We start from the raw sequence: 27,426 nt of genomic DNA on the forward strand, positions 1-27,426 counted from the left end.
GTCTGAAATTATTTTTACCTGCAACTGTTACAGTAACATTTAAGAGTATGAAAACTCTCATCCGAGAGAACATTTTTCTTTCCCCTATTTTATTTGCTGTGCTTTGCACATAGTCATTTTCGCTTCTGGCACTATCCAGTCATTCTGTTCCCCTTTTTGTCTGCATGGATCAATCACACAGCAATGCAGGAGGCGGCAGGTTAAATTTAAATTAGGGCAACGTGATTGTAAAACCACAAAAGATGTCAGCAGAATTCAGGGACAGGTGCAATACTTGGAAAGACTTTTTTAACTTTTTTTTCTTAATTGATTAGGTTTCAAGTTGATTGTCCTCTTAAGACGTGGCCTACACAAGAAGGCAAGACCCTTCCCAAAATACATTGTTTTGCAGGAGGCTCCCAAGTCAGAAGCAATGTGACGAGGTTATGCAATGGCAAGTTTATGCAGTGTGCTTTGAGATATTCCAGTTTTAATTTTTCCAAACCTGCCACTGAAATAAAACCGAAGAAGTTTCACTTGAAAACTCAATGGTCCAATTAAGTCATGCAAACTTCAGGATTCTCTAGCTTCCAGAAAGTTACTGTCTGCTGCAAAGTTTGGGTGACCCTGCTCTAAAGGATTTACAGTTTTCTGTCCCCTTATTAAGCCAGCATAACATTCCCTTGTTATCCATTAGTATTAAGCAAAGGTCTTCTGGCCATGATCCTTGATTGGTGCAAGAAATCCATCTGGGAGACCTTAGGTGCCATCTTGCTGAAAACTCTTTCAGACACTTTAAACAAGTTACTCTTGAATTTGCTCTTAAAAGTAGCAGGTGAGGTAGGCAAAGCAGAATGTGTTTCACTAGTCATATTTTGTCTCCTTATCTCTCTTGCTCTGAAATTAAATACTGTTCCTAAACCCCACCTCATTCTATTCCTTTTGGTTAGTCCTAAATGACTTGAGACCTTCCTATGCAACAGATGGCATCTCTCGCCATGTCACACTGAAGAATCTGCAATCAACAGAAGCATTTGAGCTGGGTCCAACCTTGATTTTCTAGGGAGGGGTCTGATAGTTTATTCTCTCTGGGAGACCCTCCACTTTGGAACCAGCTCCCTCCTGCTCAAGAAAATATTTCTAGTCTTTTGGTGTTCAGGGTAGGCTGCATGGTGCATTTCTTTGTTCAGACAGCTGTGAAGGGATAAGATCTGTGCAAGGGAGAAGAGTTTTATGATGCATGGGGGTGGCTGCATTCTGGTCAGGACAGAAAGAGCATTTCATTTCTTTGTTGCTATAAATAACTTGTGTCAGGAGGGCCTAGAGCTTCAGAGAGCTGCCCCTTTTGAATTTTTTATTTTAATCAGTCCAAAATACGTTGTGAAGAACTTGTTGCTATTAATCCATCACCATATGATGGCCTTTGAATGCTAGTGCATGCAGTGACTACCATAATTCATTGGGAATTCTTGCACCATTGTTATTCTTTACTTCTAAACCAATTGCTCCAACAAGTTGCATTCTGCAATATCCTTAGCAATGATCTGGGAAACAGCCTAGAAACTGTTTCGAGCTGTTTTCTATTGGCCTGGTAGGGTTAGGTGATCTTTAAGAGACGGGGAAAAAAATGAACTTCCATTGCCATGTTGTCTCAGGCCTGCAGCTATTGACTGACACTAAAGCCCTGATAGTCCACACGACTGAATTCCCAGATTTTGTTGGCAATCATTGATTTGGTTGTAGACTTGCAGGAGGACACATCAGGTTCCCCAGAGCAGAGCAGCTCTCAGTTCCTGTTGGACTTTTTTAAATAGCCTCTGAGAGCCTCGGCCACACGTTAGTTTGTTGAGGGCAGAGGAGTGGTGCTTATAAATTGTTCCTATGCTGGATTGATAGTTGCTTTGCAAACCATTCATTTTATTTTCAATAATAATCTTCGATTCCGGCAGGATGTTTACAGCCCGCTGAGCCTTTTATTAAAGGATTACATGAGCTTTTGGATGCTACTTTTGTAGTCATTATCAAAACGGCAGAACTCCTCTAACCTGTATTTTTTGAAGTTAATAATAGTTTTGATGTATGTGCTTTGCATATTGCCTGAGTGCACCCTTAATGTAGTATTTAATTTTGCCATCTGGTAGTTTCATGCTTGCAGTTTCTGAGTCTCTGAGAATGCAGACAGCCAGGCCAAGGTTTCAAAAGGGACTAGTGATTCTGGTTGCTTCAAAATATGGATGCCTGACTAGAGAGAACTTTAAGAGAGGGCTGACTTTTAGAAGGTGCTCGGTACTTCATGAAAATTGGGTACTTTGGGTCTCAAGTTGGGGACCCAAAAATGGAGGCACCCAAAATCATGAGTCACATCTAAAAGCTTTTGCTCCGGCCTTCAACAGTGAGCATCTTTGAATCAGAGCTGAGACCAAATAGTCATGTACCATTGAAGAGACACAGCTGCATGAGTGCAATAATGCGAGGCAGTGTTTCCTAGTGGCAAGAGCACTGGAGCTCAGGAGATCTGTATTCTAGTCTACTGATGAAAAATACAAGAGCTAGGTATTACTATTATAGTATGCAACAATGTTGTTTAACTGGCTCTTCTCTAGTTCTGGTCATTCTAGTCCAAATTCCCACCTCATAGGTGTGCTGTGAGGGTAAATGTTGGGAAGGTAAGTCCTACCTTCATTTTACAGATGAGGAATTTGGGCAAAGAGAGGTTAAGTTGCAGAGCTGGGAATTGAATCCGGATCTCCTCCTCCTTCCCAGTCCAGTATGCTAACTGTAAGAGCATGGAGCTTGGAGAAAAGACCTCTGAGTTTTAGTCTTGATTCCACTGTGACTTGCTGCATGACCTTGGTGAGACATTTATGCTTAAGTTTACTCATTTGTACGTGAGGTTGTATAAAAATGCTAACCTCACATGTAGTCTGTGTTTCAGATTTGCCGTTATCTGGTGATGTTGTCTGAGGACCTGATTCAGAGTGGTGTTGAGCACCTGTAACACCAATGTGTGTCAGTGCTGGTGGGTGTTCAGCACACCTGCCATTAAGACCTAGTAATGTGATATAACAGTGGACTGGCATGTGAGGCCTGGGATCTGCCCTTGGCTCTGCCACTGATAACGGTGTGTGACCTTGGGCAAGTTGATTTCAGTCTCTGTGCCTATTTCCCTCCTACCTTTCACGATCTAACTAGACAAATTCTGCAGGGCAGGGACTCTCTCTTATAACGTGTTCGTACAGTGCCTAGCACAATGGAGCCTCAATCTCACTTGTAGTTTAATACAAATAATATTTCATGATGGATCATCAGTATGGCTGCAGGGATTGGAATTACTGAGCACTTTCTTTACTTTTCAGAAACAACAAAAAAAGGCCTTATATAATGGACATTCTTGAGACACCTCCTGTGTTTGATAAGAACAGCTCCAACTGCTTCCTTTTTCTTCGAAATATTTGATATATTTATTGGGGTGGAAAAAATTACTAACCAGTGATGTGGTTCTAGAAATCTTGTTTTTGCTTGTTGCAGAGGGAAGCTTAACAGATGAGTGGCTGGTTCCGTAACTCCAGATAGCTCTTGAAATATACTTTGGGGATAAGATGGCTACCAAGTTGTGGGCCAAACTGATTGGGTATCATTCATTAGCGTAAATATAGCTGGTAGGAAGGCGCCTACTGTGTTTTATTTGAAACCACTTCATCCTCCCAGTTCAGTGAGAGAAACTTACAAGTAAAAGAAGCAAAAACTGCAGTTATTTTAGATTCCTCTGCTTTTACTATGACACAAACGTTTGCCAGGTAGCACCGATGCGTATTTGCAATTCTAACTCTTGTGATTTTTATCACGAGTCTCCTGATGTTTGTTACTTTCCTTAAAGAATCTTTCATTTAACAAATAAGGGAAGTTTCAGCTCTTGTAGTTGCAGAGGAAAGCTGGAAAATATGACTGGACTGTGCCCCAAAGGCTCAAAAATGAGAGAGAGAAAGAACACAAATTTTATTTATTTTAAAAAATCTCATGATTTGGTGGGGAGGGGGGCAACTCACAATTTTTGGACATTTGGGTAGGTAATAAAAAAAATAAATAATTGGAGATATACCTGTCTCCCAGAACTGGAAGGGACCTTGAAAGGTCATCAAGTCCAGCCCCCTGCCTTCACTAGCAGGACCAAGTACTGATTTTTGCCCCAGATCCCTCAGTGGCCCCCTCAAGGATTGCACTCACAACCCTGGGTTTAGCAGGCCAATGCTCAAACCACTGAACTATCCCTCCTCTGTAATACTGAATATGTGAGCAGAAACTTTTATAAACTTAATGGGCTTTGTCACAAAAAGTCTGGCTTGTCTCAAGAATGGGACAAGCTCAGGACTAGATACCGAATAGATCAGTCCTTTTTGGGGTAAATGAGAAAGCACAGTTTGAGTGGTGGGGGTGGCAGTTGGTGCTGGTTTTATGGCAGTAACTAGAGTTGGGTCACCATTGTGATAAGCACTGTACAAAGGCACAAGAGAGCGTGTCTGCTGTGAGGAGTTTGTGATCTAAATAGACAATATAGACAAAGCATGGGATGGGTAACAGAGGCCGAGAGAGAAGCAATTTGCTCAAGATCATATAGCAGGTGAGTGGCAGAGACAGGGATAGAACTCTGGGATGAGATCCTCACTTCTGTTCTGACCTCTGTACCAAAAGCACTTCGAGATCTACTGATGAAAAGCACTATATAGGACAGGCGTCATCAGGACAAATTATTTGGTGGCCTCGGAGTGTGGTGACCAACTCTTGCTCATGCTTTTTCCTAAAATACTTAATTATGTTTAGGAAACGCAAATAAATGTGCACAAACACACATCCAAATCTTTGTAATTTATTTATTGCTAGCCAGTAAGTCTGCTGTGAAAAGTGATATGAACAAACATACAGGGTATCACTTTTCACAGCAGACTTACTCAGTCCCGGCAAATCTGGGGACAAATTAAGTCCCGGATAGAGGACTGGGGAAGGCAGCGGGGGCCAGGGGTGAAGGAGGTGGCAGGGATTGGATGGGGAGGCAGTGGGGGGGGGAGCCTGGAGCCTGAAGCCCTACAGCTAGGGGATGCAACCCAAAGCGCCCCCCGCCCCCATCACAGCCCGGGAGGCTGTGGCTGCAAGAAAAGCCCCTGGTGGCCACATTTGAGAAACACTGATATGGGAGCTAGGTATTACGTGTAATTATGACACTGGATAAAAGGGCCAGATCTGTGAGAAGTGGCTCTGAAAGAAATCCCTGGACCTGGAGGATTCCCCAAGGAAAGGAACTGAGGAAGACATCACTCAAGCTTTCTTCTAAGGACCCCACTTGCAAGCCCTGGCATGGGGGATGTGCCAGAAGAGGGGATGGGTAGCAGGGGCGGCTTCAGGCCCCAGCACGCCAAGCGCGTGCTTGGGGCGGCAGGATGAGAGGGGCACTCTACTGGCGCCGCGAGGACGGCAGGCAGGCTGCCTTCGGCGGTTTGCCTGCGGAGGGTCCGCTGGTCCCTGCCTGCTGTGCTTGGGGCGGCAAAATGCCTAGAGCCGCCCCGGTGGGTAGGTGTGTTAGGGGAAGGGTCGTGGCTTGCTTCACTGCAGCCCATAGTCAGCTGCGGATAGGCTGCTGTAATTGAGACAAACCTCTGGGGTGGTTTATGTCAGGACTGCCCACAGAGCAGCCCAGAATTCAGATGGTGCAAGAGTGGCTTAAAGCTAGTTTAACCTTCCACTGCTCCCTCCTTGTTTTCAGTCCAGTGCCTTACGCGCTAGTGTATGCAGTGGTTCTTTGTGTTGAGCAGGATCCTAATATGCTCTTCTGGGTCAAACTGAACTGAGTCAGTTGTGTCCACTTAAATGGAGGGTTGAGAGTCCAAATACTATTTTGTGGATAAATGAAAAATGTAATACACTTAAAAAAAAAAAAAAAAAAAAGACCACTGTAAGGTCGGTTTTGGCCTCCACGTTAGATGCTTTAATTACACCTAAGCCTGATAGAATTATTCCTGTGATCTTTAAAAATTCCAGTAAAAGCAGTTTAAAACACTTTAAAAATAAATATCCTTTGCCCTGCAGTGCTTACAACCCAGAGACCGCAGCATTGTCTGGAGGATCCAGAGGCAAAAGTGAAAAGCTGCCCAGGAATAAAATGTATTAATTTATTTAAGCCAGAATGTCCTAAAGGAGGTTTAAAAAAAATTAAAGTGAAGTCCAGTTTCTGCCATTCCATTTCCTCCCTGTGTTGCCACCGCGTCTCTCCAGTGCAGAAGAATGCTATTGGAATTTTAATCCAAATCAATGCCGTAATCCCCGAGCTGAAATTCTGCCTCTCGCGCGCTCTCTCTCTCTCTCTCAGCACATTTGCCTGAGCTTAGAAACGGGTCCAAATTATCAACATTTTAGTTGATAATTAAACTATGTTAAACTTTTCTTAAATAAGTAAAACCATGCTATTTGCTAATGGATTCTAGCTTATATTTTCCTTCACTGCCCTGTCTTTAGGATGTATCCGAGCGTTTAAGACTCCAGTATCATTTCAAAAAAGAAAAAGCAATAGCCTCTTAAAGGATTTTGACTAGAAGAAGGAAGCCCCTAAAAGTTAATGAATTACACTTCTCCCAGGACATGCGTGTTGTGCACCTTTTAAGCTGTAAACTATAGAGGATAAGGGACATCTTATGGTTCAGCTTTTTATTAGGTAATGCTTGCTTTATAGAACTCCTGTGAAAGTAAAGTAGTCCTTATTTTGAGACTTGCAATTATACTTCACATGGTGAACTGTGTAATTAGTTTGGAAGACTTATGCTTAGTCGTTGGTTTATCCTAATCGGCTTTGGCTTTTCCCAACAACAAAGTGAGCTTATTTTGCTAAGCTGAAACAACTCTACTCCCTTTGTTCTTTTCTTTTATTGTCTCATTCCTTTCATTCTGTTTTACTGCCAAAGTTTTGTTTCATTAGGCCTACAAGTCATTTCCAATCCAGTGGGCTGCTACAATCAGGCCTTTATAACTCAGCTGCCTTGGTTCCCATGTCCCTTCTGGTGTAATGCCAGGACTTGTTGTTTGACACGGTGTTTTAACCCTTTTCTGTATCTTAACTATATGTTACCTTTAAGAAAATTGCTTGGAGTTTTAGCTGTTGCTGAATGGTAAAAAGTCAAACCTGAGAATTTAGGTCAGAAACACCACTTGAGTTTAAGAATGTTAAAATGTCACATTTGTCCATTAATAGATGCATTAACATGATTGGGCTTCAGATAAACTTTTGCCCTAATTACTGAAAGGGAATTGCGTAAAAATCTTCTTGAAATGCTCAGCTTGGCCTTTGTGGGAACAATCTGTTGAATAACCAGGCTACAGTATTTTCAGCCTATGTAAGCAGGACAATGGGGACACACATTTGCTTAAAAGGTATGGTATGTTTCAGTTGCTTTAACCTTTCAGATTTGTCCATGCATGGTATCGCCACATATGACTACCCTATTCAGAAATATAAATATACTTCTTATCCTGTGTGTGGGAAAGGCTGTTTTAAATAATAAATGGTTAAAAACAGGTTTAGAATATTTCTGTAGTGAAGATTTAAAATCTCTCTCAAATTAATTTCACATGTTGAGATTTTAAAGCTTTCTCTGAAATCTTTTAAACCTTTCTGTAGTAATCTGCTACGAACGCCATGATAATTTTGCTAGCCCAGTCTGCTTTATTTGCTCTGAAAATCTTCAAACAGGGTCCAGTTCTTCTATTTCATCCTTATTTTTATTGTTTTCCTAAAATGAGATGTTTGAGGGGTATGGCAGTCAGGTTTGTGTTTTAAATTTAATTCTGGAATTGGAACAGGACAGCGTGTATATATTCTATTTGTTGTATTAATTTTCTTTTCCTGGCATATGTGTGCTGTCTTGGACGAACTGTAGACATGTTCCTACTTTGTTTTGCAAAGATTGGATCCTCAGGAAGGCTTTAAGATATAAGGTAAGTTCAAAACATCAGGATTTCTGAATCTCAAAGGATCTCATACAATTGCTTGATGTTTCCCGTCAGGAGCAAAATAAACCAGTTGAGTAAAGGTCTTTAGCTTCTGATATTGTTTTTCATGAAAAAATGGTGCTTCAAAGGATTTTAATTTTCTAGCATCTTCCTCTTGCATTCTTGGTTTGTGGGCTAGTTATAGTTAAACTATGTGGGAGAAGAACAACTCCTTAAGCCCTTGTCTTTGCTTCAGGCATATCTCAACATAGCCATAGTATTGTATTGTACGGCAGGATTCAAGTTTTAAACCAAGTAAGCTGCAAACAACAAAATGTATGAATCAGTGCCCTACAGGTAATCCTTCTTTGTGTATACAATATCACACACTGGAATAAAGAGAGTAATGCAAATAATGACCCATTTAACCTTTTTGCAGGGTTAAAAAAATTGTGTGAGTAACAGATGAAGAGACCCTATATTGTCTCCTATTTTTAACTGGAGTGTGTGTGGGGCTGGGGATGGAGTGGAGGGGAGAGGGAGTTATCTACACTAAGGATTTTATCCTAATCAGGTAATTTACATAATTTGCGCTGCATGCTTCTCTTTTTGACAGCTGTGAAAATATAACACACAAAAACATGAAAGAAAGCTCCTCCTTGTTTGGCAAGGCTGTCTGGGTGTGAACGAGTTAATGCACCAGTGGAGAAGTAAATGCTCCAAAGGTTTACTTTTCCCTAAGACCATGGGTATGGCCTCTGAAGATGTTATTACAATAGAGTTGTTAGCATGAAAAAAGAAGGCTTTCTCTCCATGGGTTCATTTCAGGGGGATTTTGGAAGTCTACATGTAAGAGTGTCAGGAGGAGCAAGGAGTCGTGCTATTATGGAAGACGTGGCATACAGTCCAAATCGTATTGTTTCATCTATTGCACACTGATATGTAGATTTTGTGGTCAATAGGATACATGGATGGTTTATTTTTAAAGTAGTTGCTCTGCTGAGAAGTCGTTTTTTTGATTTGGCAGCCTTTTAAATTTTCAGTGTTATATTTCCACTATTGGTGAATTAGTTACGGTCTGTGAAATAGAAGGGCAGGTCTGGACTTTATTTACGCTCTAATCTGTAATAGAGTACCAGAAATATTTTAATATGCAGTAAAGTTAATAATGTGTTGGTGTTTTGGTTTGTTTGTTTTTTTGACTGCTGCTGACCTCTCCACTGCCTTCAGAAGCAATCATGAGCTATGTAGCTGATACTTAATAGCTTTTAGCTCATTTTCTTTCTTCCTTCCTTCCTTCCCATCTAAGTTGACCTGAGTTTTCAGCAGAAAACGAGTCATCCAGTTGCTGAATTTGAATAATACAAACCTTTAAAGCAAAGAGACTGATACACCATTGTTTAAAAAGTTTTGGACAAGTAACAAAGGAATTAAAAAAATGTTTATTAGAACTATTTTCATATGGTTATTAGAGAACAGCTTTTGGTCCTTCTGTATATTGCCTGCTGTGTTCTTTCCGTTTGCTTTCAGTTCCAGTATTTTGGATTTTCAGAATTTTGTGTATTCAGTCCATGGTACACTTAAGGGATAATATGAACACTCCTTTAAGATTTTACATTGACATGCAATGATTATAGTGATCTCTTTTAGCCTTAAAATGTATATTTTTATAATTTATCCCACCACAAGTACCGTTTTTCTAATAAACCAGAAAACTTGACCATTGCATTAAAATTGCATTTTTTTTTTCATTCGCTGAACTAATGCTCACGTGCAGGAAGCCAGTTTTTAGGTGGTCTGTAATAAGACACATGCTTTGTGGAAGTTACAAATTACATATTGGTTATAGAGGTTTCTAGCTGGATTTTATAAAAGGAGGTACTGTTAAGGTGTGGAATTTGTTGGGTTGGAGGGGGAAGCTGCATCAGAACTCTGAAGGAAGTTGGAAATGTTGTTTTCTTTCCTTTTTGTTAAACAATTGAGGAAATTATCATGATTTAAAACTGAGAACTGGCATGGTCCAGTTGATTAGGCACAGGACTTAGGAGATCAAGGTTCTACAGTATTTCTGACTTGGTCGCACAGAAGGTTTGTGGTCTTATGCAAGTTGCTTGATCTCTACCAGTGATTTTCAAAGTTTAACAACCGGAGGACCCTCATTTTGATTTTAAAAATTTTTTGCAGATCCCCAAGGACCCCAGCTCAGCCCCAGGCTCTGCCCCCACTGCGCCTCTTTCCCCAAGACCCCCTGACCTCTCCCTGCCCCCTCTCCACCCCTGCCCCTTCTGTTCCCTGCATCTTTCTTCCCCCTCCCCTGAGCCATGTCTGGTCCCCGCTCCTCTCCCTCCCTCCTAGCACCTCCTGCATGCCAAGGAACAGCTGTGATTGAGAGGTCTATAGGGGGAGGAGTTGATCAGCAGGGCCAGCGGCCCTGGACACAATTCTGCCCTGTCCCTGCTCCTCCCCACCCTCCCAGCACCTCCTGCATGCCAGGGAACAAGGCACTGGGAGGGAGGGGGAGGAATTGAAGGAGGACTGGGGAGGAGTTGATCAGTGGGGCCCATGGACCCCCTGGAGTTCCGGGGGGTCCGCAGACCCCAGTTTGAGAAATGCTGCTCTATGCGTTTCTTTTCCGTTTTATGCTTTATCATCCATATCTTGTAAATTCTTTAGGGCGCAGAGACTCTCTTACTAATGTGTACATGCAGCATTGAGTACAATGTATCCCTGATCTCAGGGGGGGGCCTCTGGGTGCTACCATAATACAGAGCACAAGTGCCCTCCACTCCTAGCAAGGTCTGTGGGCAGTAAAGGCTATAAGCATCTCTCCAGGTTGGCTCCCTTAGCTCCCTTTAGTGCAAAAAATTGAAATTAACAAAATCAACACATCCCTACTTGACATCACTGTCACTAGTCCCCTCCCTTGTGTCTCATTTACTTCAGTATAATGCCATGGCTGGTGTCATGGCCTTTATTTCTGTCATACATGTTTTTGTAATAAAATAGTAGCAGCTATGGCCCTGATCCCGCAAGTTGACCCCTGCATCTGCACAGAGCCCAGTGAAGTCCGTGCAAATCCCCTTGCATAGTCAATTGCTGGGTGAGGGCCTGAGTTAGTAAGTGTTTGGGGTTTTTTTTGTTTTTTTTGTTTTGTTTTTTTTAATAAATTCATGCTCTGCCCCCACAACTTTTTACCCTATAAATGAAATTTGTGTATGTGCACAGGTTTACAGGCATACCACACATCGCTATCAGTAGAAACACATTGCTACTTAGTGACTTGTATCTTTTCCAGGCCAGAAGCAAGTTGCTTTCGTTTGTCTTGTACAAAACCAGTAAACTGTATATTGGGTGAAAAATTTCACTAATCTCACACTAAAGTTACTCTTCTCTTTTGTCTGAGGATCTTGGAGCCTGTCACAATGGTGAATGTTTTATAAATGGTCTTGTTTGTTCTTCAATTAAGGCTCCACAGAATAAAACCATGTGCAATGCAGAAAGAAAACTTTTGGCAGGGCCAAGCAGGGCCCAGTCATGATGTAGAGCCCCACTATGCTCAGTGCTGTACAGACACAGAACAGAAAGATGGTCCTTGTCTCAAAGAGCTTTTGATCTAAGTATAATGCAGCAGATCACAGGTAGATATCGAGACAGAAACAGGGGTGGTGGTCTATTATCAACCTTCTAATACTTTCCATTGAAATTTTTGTACGTACCATGCCACTAGATGAAACTGCATTTTAATACCTGCCCTTCTCAAAGCGCAGCATGCTTGGCCTCTAAAGAAAAGTATTTTGATAGGTAGACTTTGCAACTCTTACCCATTTACGCAACAATCCTGGTCCAGAATACTATGCCATTCATACTTCCACTAACCTCAGCTGACTAAACCAAAGCTTTGCTTTTGGAAAAACTTCTCTTTTAACATTGATTTTATTAAGGGAAAAAGTAGCGCCAGTTACTTTAAACCTGGTGTGGTGCAAATTAAGCTTGCAACATTCTACTTTTGGCTGTTTTGTGTGTATCTATGTATGTATGTACGCTTGTCATGTAACATGGGGTGGAGAACACTTTCAATTTAGAGAATGCTCATGTGATCATGATATCATCATGTTACAGAATATTTTAACAGTCTATGATACAAGGCATGTTGTTTTTTGTTAAAAGGTAGCTTTTCTGAGCTGAACTCTAGCAAGAGCAGGATTCTTCAAAATACCTGTGGAAAGCTTAGATAAATAAATCCTGACTAGCATGGAAAAGGAACACACGTTACTGGAAAGAGGTGGAATGACACTTTTTTCCACATGCAAGCTTATGGCCATAATCATTCACTCATAGCCTGTTCAACAGGCTGTATACAGCGACTGGTATTATATGAGTAGAGAAGGATTTCAGTCGATTGCTGCCCAGAAGAGTTTGTTGTTCCTCTCTTAAAACAGCTCTGTGATCTTGTGCCCAGCTCTCTCAGTGGTTTTTCCACACAAGTCCACTCTCTTGAAAAAAATGATGCATTTTTCAACCCACCTTTTAGCCACTGTGCTGGAGAGGAGGAGGTTCTCTTTGTCTCTCTGAAAAATTAGGTCAGCTTGTGGTTTACAGATCTTGGCTGGGTTTGTGGAGCTTACCTAGACTGCATGTTCTTTGGTGCAGAGATGGTCTCTGTTTGTACAGCACGTGGCATGGTGGGACAGTGTGCTCTATGGCAATGTAAATAAGTGATTGCGGAGCAAGCACACCATGGTGTTGTGGAAGTTAACAGTCCAGACCTGATGGCTTTTGTGCTATAGACCTCTCAATCTGGCAAAGCCACCAAGAGCCAAGAAGACTTCAAGTGACAGATTTTACCCAGTTATAGCACTCCTACCTTCCTCTGTGGTCTAAACTCTGCCTTCTCTTAAGGCTGCTGTCTTCTTTTACAAATACCCTCTTCACTGAAGGGCTGGCCACAAGGGTGGAGATGCAGAATAGCACTGTTCTCAGCCCTCTCCATCTCAGTGTCTCTGTGCTCAGTGTTCATCAAAAGCACCAACCATTTGTCCTGGGCAGAAGAAATGGGAGCATAGTCAGAGCTCAAAGGAGGAGTCTGTCAAGGCCAGACTCAGAGCTGCCATCCCGGGTAGCCAGTCACCGGGAGGCAGAGTGAGGTGGATGAGCTCTGGAGAAACCAGATCACAGGTGTGTCACCTCTCTCCTGTCCCCAGAATTAATTTACTTCTTTTGCAGGGTGTTTGGGAAATGAATGTCATTCCAGAAATAGAAACCAGCATTTCTCAGACATCATGAGTGAGATGGCAGAGCCTACCTGTGCCTATTAAAACAAACAGATGTGACCCCAATGGAATTCCTAATTTGTGAAGATGCTCTGAGAGCCCCACAGAAGATGCAGCAGTTGTCATTCAGATGAGATAAAGTATGGTCTCCACCCCCTGCCGCAGAGGGGCAGCAAACTGGTCTTCTATTGTTTTCTGTAATGTTAAGGGCTCAGTTCTTCACTGCTTAACCCCACTGTAATCCCTGGTGTTGCCCCAGAGGTGAATTTAGCCCATGCTTTTTATATGGGCTTCAATTACTTTCATGCTTAATGTGCATCTGAATGTCAGCTGTCATAGGAGATGTCTCCCCAGTATTCCCTGCCATCACCAATGGGGTTTGGCAGCTCCTTAAACTTACATTTTGCGTTAACCTTGTTCAGTCTGCAATTCAGAATCTTTGTGTGGAGGAGCCCAGACAACCGCTTAAAGATTCTAGCAGCTCTAGGGATATCTTTGGCAGGGTCCTTTCTGGCTGGATTATTTCTTCATAGCTTTTCAGGCATACTGAGGAAGTTCTAGACTTGAGAGAGAGCAAGCTGTGGGGAGGGAGGGGAGAGGTGAGTTGGTCACGGCAATTGAGGAGTCTCAGTAAGAAGATTCAGTGAATTTTATTAGGTGACATTTTCTTTTCATCTTGTGTAATTAGAATAATGCTGATGGAGTGAGGAGGACTTTCTTGCAATAAACTTGTTATTGCTTTGATATTCAATCACCTGCCCAAGCTGTTTGTTGGTTGTAGCGCCATGAACATTAATTCTTAATTATATTGTTTTCGATTAAGAGGGGGACTTTCAAAAGCACAAAAAGTGATAGGGGTACCACTGACTTTCAGTGGGCCTAGTGAGCCTAACTCCCATTTATGCCTTTGAAAATCTACCTCTAAAGACCACCCAAAACTCTGAGGCTGTGCACAGGATGTGTCCCTGTGGTTTGTGTTTTGTTTTGTCGAGATATACTGTAAAATTACATTTTGAAGTAAATTGAGCTGGTTGGAGAATAGGTTTACTCCTCATCCATCCGCTCACGGACAACTTTGACTTTATACAACAAAACTGAAAACTGAGGAGAAAAAATTGAAAAGTTTTGAGGCAGACATTTCGCATTTTTTTTTTTTTTGAAACCTCACATTTTCCTTGAAAAACATCAATAGATAATTTCCAACCAGTTGTGGATGTAAAATATGTGTCTGCCCTGCCTGCACACAGAATCTTCAGGAATGACCAGTTTAATTGGACTTGCACTAGTCATGCAGAGAGAAGTAGAACATGAAATACACTTAAGTTCAGATATTATAATATGTAGAACTCTGTCAAGGGTTTTTAGCATTTATTGTTCTGGGGAAAAAATATGAAGCTGTGAGTATTTCAGTAAAGGTTGAAGCAGAGTGATGTGAAAATGGACTAATTGAGAAGGCTAAGAATAAATGAACCAAAATGGTTTGTTAATTTGTTTTCATTTTAGCAACATCAGTAACCACCTAGAACTGTGCAATATGTCCCAGACTCGGGTCCATGAGAAAGAGAATGTGTTTTTAAAGTATGAATATAGTGCAGTATATGTTTATATAAATAAATCTCCAGGAATTGGGACAAGGGCAAAGTTGCTCAAATGAAGAGCCAATTTAGATAATCTATCCAGAATGAGGATTAACTGCCTCTTAATCTGAGGGATATCCAGAATGCATGTGGTCAGATTAGATCAAACCAATGCTTGTCCCCATCGTGGACATTCACAAGAGGTATTGCATAAGTAGCAATTAACAGTGATAGTGATAGTTCTAATTTACCTTCCCAGGCAGAATGGTTTTGAAAGCTGGAATGGGCTCTAGATGGTCAAGGTGGCACAATATATACCTGTGTATCTGTCACCCCGTCTAGACTACGTGCCGTATCGGCGCGTTAAAATCGATTGCTCGGGGATCGATATATCGCGTCTGATCTGGACGGGATATATCGATCCCAGAGCGCGCTTAGATCGATTCCGGAACTCCACCAAAACAAACGGAGTTCCGGAATCGACATGGCGAGCCGCGCACATCGATCCCGCGTGGTGAAGACGGGTAAGTAAATCGATTTTAGATATTCGATTTCAGCTACGCTATTCTCGTAGCTGAAATTGCGTATCTAAAATCGATTTTCGCGCGTAGTGTAGACCTGGCCTGTGTTGTCATGTCACCACTTTGGTAATTCGACCCATAATCCATATGTAAAGGAATGGCGTATACAATGGGTTCACAATTTTCAGATTGTAGCTTTCTGAACAAGAAGATGAGTAGCCAGATGGATGTTGGTCTGTAGTTTCTTTTTTAGAGGTGACTTGTGAAGGCTGGCTTAAATTTTACAAGAGTTCATTTCTGAAAGCTGTCTAATACTTGAAGAGAAGGCACTTATAATATAAACAATAATGCCGGTACAAGTATTTCTCAGTGTTAAGAGACTGCAAGCATATCCCTGTTGCAGAGCTTTGAAATCAAAGCTGAGTTTGTGCCGGCATGAATGTGATTCTACTTTGAACATCAGTTCTTTTTAAAACAGATGCTTAACCTTGGATGCATTGGTTCTGGTGGGGCTCTATTGCCTCAAGATACTACACAGTAAACTTTTCAACATGGGCACCACCTGCTGAATGGAATGAGGATGGGTTTGTGGAGAAGTTGCTGTGTGGGTGACCTTGCCGTTGGAAGGTTTTGCTATTGACTCTATTACCACGAGGAGCTGTTTAACAAGTTCAAATTGGTGCCATCTTAATTGTTAAAACTGGGAGGGTGGGAAGCAAATTTCTCCAGAGGCTATGGAAGCTACCCAACGAATTTCCACTCTGCTTCTCCACTTGGCAAACTAACACTTCACTGTCATTTCCTAGATATAGGTTTATTTTGAAGGGTCAGCTATTGCCACTACCCTTTCTCCCCTCACGCCCTCCCCAGTAAAGAAGGCTGATGAGCATTTAATTTCCCCAACAGCAGGTGCTTGTCATCCATCTGAAGATAGCTGCCAACATCTGGTGCAATTGCCTCAGCAAATGCAGTAACAAGGCGGCCTGCAGTTCAAATGGAGAGAGAGCATCGCCTCTTTAATGATAACAAGCTGTTGGCTTCCCCTCTGAGATGAATTCATCTCACAGATGTTTGTCTAGTTTTGGCAATCTTATCACTGTAGCTTTGGTGATTAAGCTCAACTGGAGACTATTACTATAAAAGAAGTTTGAACTTGTTCCATTTTTACTTTTTTTCCTTCCTAGATATAAATTATATCAACAACTGTAATGTTGGTCCCATTACCCAAGTACCTTTTACGTTTTTTATTGTATCTGTAGAACAGTTCACCACTGGTGAATGTCTTTCAGCCATGCTGGCATTTTCCATGTTCCTTCTCAACAGCTTTGTGGTTTGAACCCTCTGTTTAGCACTACATTTTAGCAATTACTTTTAGCTCATTCTGTGAGTTCTCCTTATGACTATGTATCTGTGTGTGTGTGTATATAATATTTTTGTAAAGCATGAATCACTGAGAACATTCTGAAAGCCTTCTTGTAGACAGTAGTACTTTTGTGACCTTAGCAATGGTTTATAAAGAATGTCTAACTGTCTAACTTCCGTATCCTAAATGCTTTCAGTTACACCATGGATTTATGAAGGCATATGTCCTGTGATCTGGAAACTTGGTGCTTTGTACAGTATTGTTTTTAACATTTCTGCATTGCTACACTATTTTTTTTAAAGTAGGTATTTTATCCCCCAAGTGTGTGGAATTTAATTCTGGTAAATAAGATTTATTTTCAGAAATGTGCTTATATGAGTAGGTGACTCACACTTGAGTGGAGATGTGTCACTGTTGGTGAGGACACCACATGTATAATTTCTTCATCCATAAATAGATACTCATCCAAGAATGGGTGACACCGTGATGTTTTGTACTGACTGGCTGGCTGTAGAATAGCTTCCAAGAAGAGGTTTGAGAGCTTCAGTCTCTCGTACAGGAGGAATTGTTTCTGAAATAAGTATCGTATTTTGAAATATTTGGGTTTTTTAAACATATAAAGTTTAACAAGGCAGTGGCCCATCCAGCGTTTTTAATAAGTGATTGATGTAAGTATATCTAATTGTCCTGATATGGTGGGACATTCTAACTCTGCTAAATCAGGGTGGGACATACCAGGCAAGTAAGATCACTCCGAAATTCATTCATTACACAAGAGATCCAGGTACTCCTTGAAGATTTTAGTCCTAACATATTCTGCTTTGCTCTATAGTTAGAAAGAATGCAAGCACATCACCTCTGAGTTACAATAATTATTCTTGTAGTTTTATTTTATTATGCCTTTCAGTTTCAAAGTATGTTATAAACAACAAATTAATTCTCACACCATCAGTGTAGGTCCGTGTTTTATTCCTATTTTGCAGGTGGAGAAGCTGAGTCTGGAAGTTCAGGAATTGGCTCAAGGCCACTCAAGATGTCAATTATAAGGCTATGAATAAAATTCAGAAATCCTGGCTCCCAGTCTGTTGCTTAGACTAATTTCTGTCAACGTTTAGAGAGCTTTTGAGCTAATCTTTCAGAGTTCAAATTTGCTTTCTCCATGTCACGGGAGATTGGAAATTGATTCCCTCCAGTGCATTGTTCAACGACACAAATGCAACACAATTTGTATGACTTAAATTTCATTTTTTTGCTCCTGCTGTAGTTACAGTATTATTAAAAATACATTAAATTTTAATGGACATCATAAAGTATGTGCTCCTGTGAACGCATGCACGGATAATTATTTCTGATGAATAAACCAAAAGGACAAGTATGTGAGAAGTTCATACTGCAGCTTTCAATTCTTATTATATACATCTCCTGCAGGGGCAATCATTGTGATGCTCCAGCTGGTTATTTCTGTGGCCTAGCTTTCCCTGGAGATGGCTGATGATAATGCAGACTTGAACTAGCAGAAGTGCCAGTGTTTTTTACTGGTATATTTATAGATAAATTGTTTACCAGGGCAAGGCGCAGGATACTCAGAGCACCTCAGTACAGTAGCTACCTGCAAGGCTGTGGTGGGGGGGAGGTATTTGTTTCATATTAACAAGGTGGAATCTTGTAAAAACTGTTATTTCTTATTGAAATAAACCCAAACCATAATGATATGCAGGGTATCGCTCCTAAAAAGCAACTGCAAACCAAGCAAACTACTTTTAGCAGAGAAGGTCTGTGGTAGGCAAGGGAATCGTTAAAAATAATACATTACATTGTCCATAAAGTTTCATGCGGTATGTAATGGTCCATGGGGGCCTCACCTAGTTTCCAAGATATGATACGTATATTATGATTACAGCTTCTCGTTTAACTTTCACACCATATTGAATACATCTCTCTTTAACCCCTCCGGGGTTCATGGTACTTGTCAAGCGTTTCTTAATATGTGAACGTATATATTTCTCATATTGCTCCCGCTGCCGACAGGCTGAAGAAGGTGTCTCTGCCTCTCCTCTCTCCATTTCATTTTCTATTTGTGATCACGTTGGACAGAATCCAGCCTGGGCAAGAGCGATGGGGTCTTCCCTGGGATTCTCCTAGTCTAGAACACCGGATTTAAAAATGGTTCTGTGCCTGGTCTGCTCTGGTCGGGCTGGCATTCTGAGCCGTGTTTAGAAGTGTGTCTGCCGGCGTGCATTCAGCCCAAGCATGGAGGGGAGTCTAAACAGCTTCTAATGGACTGTGTCATCTTTCATTGCAGAGGCATGGGCGCTTCATGCTAATTCATACTCATAAACTCTCTCAGGCATTCAGCAGAACCCACCTCAGATTTGCCTGATATTAAGGGTATCCTTTTTCCCTTGGAGGTGAGAGTGGGAGGCTCCTTGCCAAAGTCTAAGGATCCTCCAGTTTCTCTCCTGTTTTCAGTTTCTTCACGCGTCTGGCCTTGTATCAAATTCACCATCCTTCAAATTATAGCGAACAGACTAGAGACACCCTTGATGACTCATTCAGTGGTGCTTTTTAAATAGCAGGGGTGGTCCCTTCTGGCAGTCTAAGATCTAGAGTGAGTTCACCTAACCATGTGCACAGGTGCAAGTCTGTTGAAATCAGTGGAGTGGAGCATGAGTTGGGCCTATTTATATTTGGTTTAGCCATAAATTCAAAGGTGAGAAATGTGAGAGGGTTTGCATAGCAGTATGCGGTATTAAGCTTCCATGATATTCCAATTTCCAGGTCATGCTGTATGTTGCAGAGTTAGTGGCAGCTGCAGGAGTGGGATCATTTAGCCCACAGGACAGAGCATATTGTGGGCTAGAATGGCCTGTAATTAGAGACTGGGAGTAAGAAAGGAAAGATGGGGTTTGTGGTTAAGGCCGAGAACTAGGACTCGAGGTCTGGATTCAAATTCTGGCACTGCTACAGGTTTCCTATGTGACCATGGGCAAGTCAGTTAATCCCTCTGTGCCTCAGCTCAAATCTGTAAAATGGAGCAAACAATAATTCCTTTATCTGCCTTGCCTGTTTAGACTAAACTCTTTGTTGTGGGCGCTGTCTCTATATGTTTGTACAGCAGCTAACACAGTGGGGCCACACTCTTGACTTACTTTTTGTATCAGCCTAAATAACTAAGTTCACTTTTACATGGGCGAGGCCCTGCTAATTTTGCTGCCTGTGACATTTCAAACCCTCTCTGTGAGTGGCTCTGTTATTACTCCTGCGATTAAAGAGATTGTTCAACTCTATTCTGTTTAAAAGTTAAGCTTAAAAAGAAGGTGTGGGGGTGTTCAAGTGTAAGTTGTGAGCTGTGTTTGATCAGACAGACTACCTATTATAATATTCAGGCCCAAGAGTATAACGTCAGACCAGAGTTCATTATAGGAGTAAGACAGGTTATGTAGTATTTGTGCAGTGGTTCCCAAAATGGGGTTCATGAAATGTTAGAGTTCTTGGGGGAAACAGTTCCTTAATGGCGGACAGAGATGTCCCTAGGGACCCCAGGCAGCACGGGGCCAGCAGCCAGGAGCCCCTGGACTTCCAAGAGCTGAGCAGATCAAAGCAACCATATCTATCGCACTGAAAAGATTTCAACTTCAAGACTCCTTACAAGAAATGGAAAGAGAGGTGGATATTTTTGTCTGCTTTTAAAATTAAATAGGCAGCTAGTAGTGTTTTTAAAATGATTATGAAGAACAAGTTTAAGCTTTGTTGTAACGTGTGGTGTTAGCCTGGACTGCTCAAGACCTGAATGATTGTGTAGGAGGAACTCTTTGATTTGGCCTCTTAAATACCTTCATGCTGTTTCACATCTGATACTCCTTGATGAAACATAGAAGCCTTGTCTTATAACAGGCTTATTCAAAGTGATACAAGCTACGAAAGTGAGATCTTGGAAGAGTGTTGCCATTTCCATAATGTAATAAAAATACTGTAATGATGATTAATAATAGTGTGTAATAAGCATATCATAAAAACAAATTTTGTATTTCCAAGATGACTGCTTTTATAATTTATACTCAGGTAAAGGAGAAAATCCCTGGAAATATTCATTTTTAGGAGGGAGTTTGCAAGACTTGACATTTTAATGAAAGGGGTTCTCAGTTTGCTAAAGTTTGGGAACCACTGTATTTGTGTGTAGTAGTTTTTTTTCTCATGCTTTAAGGGGCTTGGGAACAAAACAATAATAATAAAAAAACTTAAGTAAAATTTCAGAAGTACCTGAGTCCCCCTGACTTTGTTAGACTCCTAAGTGTCCAAGTCATTTTTGAAAATGAGAAGTAGGCACCTAAACTGATTAGGAACTACGCTGAAAATTTCATTATCCCTGAACTTCCAGCTGTGTTTCAGTTCCTAAAGAGGGAAATACTCTGTGAAGACCAGATCTCATGTTATTTCAGTTCAGAAATTGCTCCTTGATGTGCAAACAGTCCCCCATCCCCAAAGAAAGTGAAAACCATTCATTGTTTCAGGGTCACTTGAAACCATTCATGTTAACCCAAAGGCTATTTGGGTTCTTCTGGGCCCCATGCACACCCAACTTTCAGCTGCAACTTGCAGTTTTGTGTGTGTGCGTCAGTCAAACCCTGAAATCCATCATTTTTTTTGGTGCCACTTAATTTTCTTATTTCTTTTGATAACTTAACATCTCTCCTCTTCCCATCCTCCCCTCCCCCCCCGTCATAAAGCAAGTGAGTTAACAATAGACCATGGTGTGGGAGTAAGTTACCATGGCTGTTTATAAAATCTGGATTCATTTACTTGACGGCCTCCGCTAGCTCCTCAGGCTGCGACGGCTCCAAAGGAGCTGATCGTGTCAAATGAAAAGAGCTGCAAAGATTAAATACCCGGTAATTGTGAAAGCAAGTGAATCAACACAAGCATCACTCTGTCTTTGGTTTCTGACTTTCTGGAATTTGACCTTGTCTTTTGATGCTGTGAGTTCCTGAATATCAGTCATGCCAGACGCTCTGTCAGACTGGTCACCCCTTACAGAGGAGCGCTTTCCCACTGCTGATGTGACCTTGTGTCACTAGACACTGAAAATCACATACCCTGGGATGCCTGGGCTCTGTCCTCAGAAGTTACTTCTTAGTGAGAGGGAATAGGGCTAAATTGATTATTTTAGTGAGTGCCGCTTACAACCCCTTTTTTCTTTGCCTGCATCCTGGTTGCTAGGAGTCTTGTTTTTGTTTTTATTAGCAAAGCATAATTTAAATCGGTCAGGGTAGTACCATCTTTAAATATAGTGGTATCAGGGAAAACTGGGTCATCGCTTTCGCCGTTGTTTAATGTTTTACTTTTCCTTCTGTGCTTGTAATTGCCAGTCATAGTAATTTTATACCTTGTGCCCCAGCTTTAAACCAGTGTTGTAAGGAGGCTCGTTCCTCTCAGACATAATCCTGTTCCCGGGAAAAGTTGGGTTCCTGGCTTTTTGTCAGTACAGAGTCTGAATATGGCAAGTTTCTTCAGTTGTCTGAATGTGGTAGCAGCTGGGGTTCTCTGCATCCATCAGCTTGGTCACGTGTGATAGAGCTTATAGAGATTTCTGAGCAGGTAACAAGAAGTTAGAGCAAGAGGAGAAGTGTTTGAAGAACACACACCAGGTTAGGGATTCAGCAGCATGTGGCGCCATTGGTGGTTCGTGGACCGTAACTTTATGAAGGGCCATCTTCTTCCCTCTTTGGGCATGGTGAGACTTGCGAGTTAGAGCATATTAAAGCAGGCCCGTTTGCTCTAACTCACTCCCTGTCCACACTGGCAAGGCACGTAGAGCAACCTGACTCCGCAGCCAGAGCACTCCTGGTAATCCAACTCGGTGAGGAGAACAACGTTTGATGCATCCCTGCTGGAGCACCGCAGCACCAGTGTGGACGCCCTGGTCTGTTAATGCGCTCTCATCGGCCTCCAGAAGTGTCCCACAATGCCCGTTCTAGCCACTCAGGTCATCACTTTGAACTCTACTGCCTTGCCCTCAGGTGACCAACTGTCAGACCCGCCCTTTAAATTCTCTGGGAATTTTGAAAATCGCCTTCCTGTTTGCTCAGTAAGGTGTGGAGTGCTCTCAGCTCCTCTTTCCAGGTGACTATGCCTCCACGCGCCAGGCAATCCCCAGTATGGAGCAATGGCGAGGTGCTGGACCTCAGCAGTGTTTGGCGGAATCTATCCAGTCCCAGCTGTACTCCAGCCGTAGGAATTAGGATTCCATCATGTCCCTTGATATCTACGCAAAGGTAAGGGGCCATGACTGGGATGCACTGCAGTGCAGGTTTCAAGTGAAGGAGCTGCGAAACACCTACCACAAAGTGCAGGAGGCAGACTGCCGCTCCGGTGCTGCCCCCGCGATCTGCCGTTTCTACAAAGAGCAGGACATGATACTTGGGGCAACCCCACCTCCACTCTGAGTACCACCATGGATACTTCAGAGCGCAGTTCAACAAGGCAGGAGGATAAGTAGGAGGAAGAAAGCAGAAGTGAGGGTGCTGAGGAGGAGGAAGACACCCTGGCATCCCTAAATGCATGCAGCCAGGAGGAAGGTAGCCAGTCGTGGTGGCTGGTGCTTGGGGAAGGACAAAGACCGGAGGAGGTGCCTGGTAAGTGGCTTTTATTTTGGGAAGGAAGTTATTCAGTGCAGGCTCTTGGGACAAGGCGGGTCAGGGCTGCATACATGCCTAGATGTGGAATAGGGCGTTGATGTGCTCTCTCCCATTGCTTTAATCAGCCTCAGTGATCTCTTCAAAGGTCTCATCCAGAAGTTGGGCAATGTGCTTGCTCAGGTTTCTTGGGAGAGCCACTTTGGTCCTTGTCCCAGTCAGGCTAACATGTCCACGCTACTGTGCCATGAGGGGCAGGGGGACTATTGCTGCACGCAGGCAAGCTGCATACGGGCCAGGGTGGAAGCCGCATTGCAGTAGAAGACCCTCCCTTGCATCCCAGGTCACCCTCAGCAGCGATATATCTTCCAGGACAAACTCTTATGGGAAATGTGGGGACAGTGTTCAGTATAGGGGCCCCTTGCAGCTGTTGGCTCTCTCCAAGGCACAAAAACCCAGGAGAGTACAGCCGTGAAACAATCAGTCTCCCTTGACGCTGTGCTTACTCACCATTTTGGGGCTCCCATGGGTTATGTCCGCTTGCTTTGGGACGGGCAAATTATGCTATTGTGTAGATGGTGTTTGCCCTTAAGTACAGGGAATCATTGCTCTGTCTGCTGTGAACAATGCTGCCTCTGTTAAGTGTTGCATTTTGCCTTTACAGATACAACCTTGAGATCTCAGCCGTCCGTGTTATCCATGGCCGAAAGACTCTAAAGAATTAGGAAGAGGCCACGTAGAAGCAAAGAAAACATGCTGCATGAAGTAATGCAGCAGTCCCTTAACGAGAATCTAAAAGCACAGGAGTGGAGGGAGAGTGAAAAGAGGATCTGGCAGCAGAATGAAGAGCACCGGCACAAAAGTGCAGAGCTTCGGCAGCAAAGCACAGATTGGCTGATAAGCATCATGGAGCACCAAGCGGACTTAATCCAGGTGCTCGTAGCCATGCAGGTTGAGCACTACCGCCCTCCTCCCACAGCCCTTATCCCAAGACTCTCTTTCCCTTGTGCCACCATGTCACTTCGAATCCACTTTCCCCAACATCTTATCGCCACCAGCTGACTCCAGCTCCTGTAGCTTCACCACCCAGCCCTGAAAACTACGACCCTTACCGACTGCACTCAACTCCCATCACCATGCATTATAGCTATCCTGAAGTGCAGCGCTCATTGCACAGCACTCCAGACAGGAAGGCTGAGTATGGTAACAGGACATACACACATCTGTGATTGTGCCATTCCCCGCCCCACCCCTTGCCCTTTCTGTTTCTCAAGCAGTTGTTTCTTTTCAATAAATGGATTTTTTGGTTTGAAAACTTTTTTTTTTTTTTATCTGCATAAAGTAAAAGATACTTTAGCCCAGGAAAGCAACAGGCATTGCCAGTCAGCGTAGCAAACACAGATTTCTAACAACATTGGAACCACTGCACTTCACTCCTGTGCAGGGCACCAAACATTACTGGTGGCTTTCAGCCTCAAATAGCTCCCTCAAAGCATCCCTAATCCTTGCAGATCTGTGCTGGGCCCCTCTAATAGCCCTGCTCTCTGGGTGTTCAAATTCAGCTTCCAGGTGTTGAACCTCAGTTCCATGCCTGAATGAATCTTCCACCCTTCCCTTCACTAATGTTATGGAGGGTACAGCATGCGGATATAACCACGGGGATGCTTTGATCGACCAGGTCCGCTTCCCATACAGAGAGCACCAGCGGCCCTTTAAATGGCCAAAAGCACACTCCACAGTCATTCTGCACCAGCTCAGCCTGTTGTTCAACTGCTCCTTGCTGCTGTCAAGACTCCCTATGTAGGGTTTCATGAGCCATGATATTAAAGGGTAAGCAGGGTCTCCAAGGATCGCAATAGGCATTTCGACTTCCCCTATAGTGATCTTCTGGTCTGGGAAAAAAGTCCTGGCTTGCAGCTTCCTGACTGGCCAGTGTTCCGAAAGATGCGTGCGTCATGCGCCTTTCCGGACCAGCCTGTGTTAATGTCAATGAAATGCCCACGGTGATCCACAAGTGCCTGGAGAACCATAGAGAAATACCTCTTCCGATTAACTACTCAGAGGCTAGGTTGGCTGGTGTCAGAGTTGGAATATGCGTCCCATCTATCACCCCTCTGCAGTTAGGGAAACCCATTTGTGCAAAGCCTGCCACAATGTCATGCATATTACCCAGAGTCATGGTTCTTTTGAGCAGGATGTGATTAATGACCCTGCAAACTTGCATCAACACGATTCCAGAGACTGAATTTCCCACTCCAAACTGGTTAGCGACCGATCGGTAGCTGTCTGCAGTTGCCAGCTTCCAGATTACAATAGCCACCCACTTCTCCACTGTGAGGGCAGATCTCAATCTCGTGTCCTTGTGCTGCAGGATGGGGGCAAGCTCCTCACACAGTCCAATGGAAGTGGCTTTTCTCATTCGAAAGTTCTGCAGCCACTGCTCGTCATGCTAGACTTACAGAACGATGTGATCCCACCACCCAGTGCTTGTTTCCCGAGCCCAAAAGCAATGTTCCACGGTGGTGAGCATGTCCACGAATGCCACAAGCAATCTTGTGTTGTATGCGATACTCAAGTCGATATCGTCTGAGTCCTTACCATCAGTTTGGATCTTAAGGAGTAACTCGACTGCCAAAGGTGACGTGTTGGCGAGACTCTCTCTGCATATTCCTCAGCAGTTCGGGCTCCATTCCCGCAGATCAAAAGGGAAAAGAGAGCGTGCGGTACAAAAAACTTTGAAAGATGGCGCCAAATGTGGACAGAAGCACAGGGATTGCTGGGATGCGAACCGATGCATCACAGGGCATTGGGAGAGGATCCAGAATGCCCCGCATCCCCTGCGTCCTTCCCACAAGCCACAGTGCTAGAATGGGAAGAGGTGCTCTGTGGGATAGTTGCCCATAATGCACCGCTCCCAGTGCCGCAGCAAGTGCCGCAAATGTGGCCACGCCAGTGCGCTTGCAGGTGTCAGTGTGGGACAGACTGCAGCACTTTCCCTACTGTACTCTCCGAAGGCTGGTTTAACTCCTGGCGCTCTATAGCTGCAAGTGTAGCCATGCGCTTGTTTCCCTAGTGCAATCTCCTCCCATTTATGGTTGCACAGCTGTAGCTTAGACAAGCATAATTTGGTCCTGTGCTTTGAACATTTTGGAAGTACCGTGCTACATTACATAAACGCCTTTATAATAGCGTTGTCTAAAGTCTTAAAAGTGACTCATGATTTTGGGTGTCCAACCTCAGAGATCTTAAAGGGCCTGCATGTCAGAGGGTGGATTTCCTCATCACATTCTGAAAATACAGGCTTCGTTAAGGTGTCTAAAGTGCAGCACTCAAAGACTGAGGCACCTAAAATCATTAATCACTTTTGAAATGATAGCTCTATATATTATGTGGGTGCACATGCGTACAATAAGGTGGAAGTGTAGTGTTTTATTATACTTGTAGAAATGTTACCATTTTTATTTTCCCTCAATAATCTCTCTGTCCTCACTGACCTTAACCAGTCATGGAAACATCAAGGAAGTGAACTCAGAGAATAGGAGTATCCCAGCAGTCTAATAAGGGCTCTCCAAGTTTCTGAACAGAAAATCTAATTTATTCCTCTGTGCTTTTTTCTCACAGTGCAAACAGCACATCTGATTATTCCTTTAATAGATATGGGGCATTAAAATAACCTAGTGATACTTAATGATGCAAATAGCTACCTGTGGGCAAAACTTGCTAAAAAGATTCTTCATACTTTCAGCATGGTCTTTCTTTTAGATACATAGAGAATGCAGGAATAAACTTGTGAAAGAATGTGACATGGAAAACCCAGTAGGTACTAATTGGGTAATAGTATTGCACGTTGGCTAGAACCATGAAGAGTAGGTTTTTTTTCCTGTCTTCTGAAGCAGCAGTGATTGGCAACTGCCAGAGGCAGGAGGATACTTGCCTTGATAAACCAACGATCTGAGTTGGTCTCGCACCTCCCATGCAAACCATCCCTTAAAATGCCACTGAGTCAAATAGTTTAGGGCCAAAAATAGACCCACCAAAAGTGACTATAATTTTTGGTGAAGTTTCTCTGGATACTTCATAAAATAAGGATCTGGCTTAAGGATTTGTTTTCTC

General features: G+C 42.9%; 1 protein-coding gene across 3 annotated transcripts in view; it reads left to right on the forward strand.

Annotated features, from left to right (window-relative positions):
- Positions 1-27,426, forward strand: part of MSI2 (musashi RNA binding protein 2) — a 397,445-nt gene that overhangs the window by 119,332 nt on the left and 250,687 nt on the right. The gene's annotated exons all lie outside the window — the stretch shown is intronic.

This window comes from Chelonoidis abingdonii, chromosome 20, assembly GCF_003597395.2.
Source record: "Chelonoidis abingdonii isolate Lonesome George chromosome 20, CheloAbing_2.0, whole genome shotgun sequence".
In the NCBI taxonomy this organism is placed as follows: Eukaryota; Metazoa; Chordata; order Testudines; family Testudinidae; genus Chelonoidis; species Chelonoidis abingdonii.